This window comes from Penaeus chinensis, chromosome 18 (assembly GCF_019202785.1).
Source record: "Penaeus chinensis breed Huanghai No. 1 chromosome 18, ASM1920278v2, whole genome shotgun sequence".
NCBI classification, from domain to species: Eukaryota; Metazoa; Arthropoda; class Malacostraca; order Decapoda; family Penaeidae; genus Penaeus; species Penaeus chinensis.
The window spans coordinates 20029125-20031624 of record NC_061836.1 but is presented as its reverse complement, the minus strand read 5'-3'; the positions used below and the strand labels follow the sequence as shown (position 1 = coordinate 20031624).

Below are 2500 nucleotides of genomic sequence, written 5' to 3'. Positions count from 1 at the left end.
CTGGGAAATGTTACACGGCGGTAATATGAGAAAATCATTAGAAGAAGGTGCAGGGTTTGATCTTGTGAGTATACTCTCCGCCTTCTTTCTGAGGTTTAGTAGGAAGCCTCTGCAAATTCGAAGTAGCCAAAGTCCACGCATAACTTAACCAGGCGAACGAAGTGATGTCTCGGCAGCGGAAGTTCTGCATCTGTCATGGAGCTAGTGACCCTCTCGACTGCTCAGACTGCTTCATCTGTGGGTACATTTGTGAAGAGGGATGTTACATCAAAACTAGCAAGCTTTTTATTTTTACACCCGGAACTCTGAAGACGTCTGATGAGGTCCCCAGAGTTCTTCAGGTGGGAAACACTGATGACCCCCATAGCGCCGGAGAGAGGTTTAGCCAGATACTTAGCCAAACGATGGGGAGCGCTGCCAATACCAGAGCTGATCGGTCTCATCGGTACACCTGGTTTGTGTATCTTGTCATGGACAAGTTGCGGGGAGCCTCTTCCAGCAGGTGAAGTAGACCTTTACCTTCAGCTGAACGCAGGAGTAAATCCCTCGCCTTCTTGAATCTGGCAGCTTCCATCTTCCCCTCACCTATCGTTGATTTCCTGTAAACAGAAGCATCGGAAAGTAAATTGTTCATTTTAAGTATGTACTCGCTCTTATCCATAACAACAATCCCCCCACCTTTATCAGCCTGGGTGATGACGATGGTTTTCGTCGTCGCGAAGGCCCTTCAGCGCGGTGATATATCTACGTGGGATCGCCGGGGGGGGGGGGGGGGGGCGACGCATCAGCCATGCAGCATGCAGCAATCCCAGCGATGACATAGTCGATTAGGTCCTTGCTTTCCTGCCCGGTGCTGAATTTCAGGCCAAGGGAGAGGGCATCTTTTTCCAAGGAAGTCAGGTGTTTTGAAGACATGTTTCAGAGAAGTTCACTTCGTGTAGCTTTAGTCCATCTACTCTTGCTGTATATACGGTGTAATTTCTCTTTGTGCTTGACTCGCTGAGCATGATCTTCCTGCTGTAGTTGGAGGACCAGCTCATGGGGAAGGTGTTCGCCCACGAGTTCATTCCGGAGTTCGTAGAGTCGGTGCTGTAGGGTCCTAATGGCCTCCACAGGGAAGGCCCGAGAACTATCAGGGAACGGATGCTCGCCGGATTTAAACTGGCTCGGAGCTGAAGGTGGCAATACTTGCTCAGCCAAGCAGTCCACCAGGAAATAACGCCGATTCTTGACACTCTGGATCTTGCGTCTTGTGAAAAAATCCCGGGGACGGGCAACCCACTCGCCATTCATCAATTTGTATGGATACCATCTCATGTTGGCATAAAAAATCACGATCACGTCGACAAATTGGCGAAGGAAGCCTGTAGCAAAGATACTGTGAACATAGATCTTTGGATGCCTTTTGCTAGGGTTGCACATATATTGAAAAGTTCTCATAAGGAAGAACTAGTAGATCTGACAAACACTCAAAGGCCTGAAAGCTGTACCATAAGGCACTACGATCAGTAAAGAGATAGCAAGCCCTCCTATGGGTGGCACCGAAGTCAAACCAGACAATGTGACGTGGTTATCGCCAGAATACGTTTAGGTTACATAATGTATTGGCAACTGCACGGTGCAAGAAGTGCAGATGAAACTAAATGTAGACTGTGTAACGAAGAAAACAAGCGAACGCTTGAGCATTATATCTCGGAATGTCATGTGATACAGCCTTTCAGACCACCTAACATGAGGTATAAAGAACTATGTGAATATTTCATTTCATCTGATACATTGGAAGATATACTCGTATTATATCCTAAATTTACTATGTAAAACTGCCGTAAACAAAAAAACACAGTGTTATGTAAACACGGCATGATCATATCAACGTATTATATTTGTATGATGTATGACATGTTTCTATATAACCATGTACAATTACAGTAGTCACAGACTACTGTACTGTGTCAGATGTATATAAAACTGTAATCATGATTGCCCACGCCTGAGCAGATAGCCAGGGTAAATCAACTTACTAAACTTAACTTAACCGTGAGAAGGATGAGCCGTATTCATGTTGACAAATGTAGAAAAGGTATGATTCTCTCTCTCTCTCTCTCTCTCTCTCTCTCTCTCTCTCTCTCTCTCTCTCTCTCTCTCTCTCTCATATATAGCCTCCGGGCTTGTACAGTGGTAACGTGTCGGCCTCTCATCCGAGGGGTCGGCGGTTCGCGAGAAGTTGCAATTGTCGCCTGGAGTTTACTGCTGTGGCTGGGCACTACGGCGGGTAAGGACTAAGCCGAGTCAACACCAGTTGACGCACGTTAGCGAGTCGACTTTAGTCGACACTGGCCGGGCTCCCCTCATTGGCACGGTCATGTCATGTACACACATATATAATATATCTATCTATATATGATCACACACACTTGCATATACATACATGTGTATATATATATATATATATATATATATATATATATATAATGTGTGTGTGTGTGTGAGTAAAGGGTAT

General features: G+C 45.6%; 1 protein-coding gene across 3 annotated transcripts in view; it reads left to right on the top strand.

The window, feature by feature from the left end:
* The window catches only part of LOC125034535 (sarcosine dehydrogenase, mitochondrial-like), a 40087-nt gene that overhangs the window by 27473 nt on the left and 10114 nt on the right, over positions 1-2500 (top strand). The window lies entirely within an intron of this gene.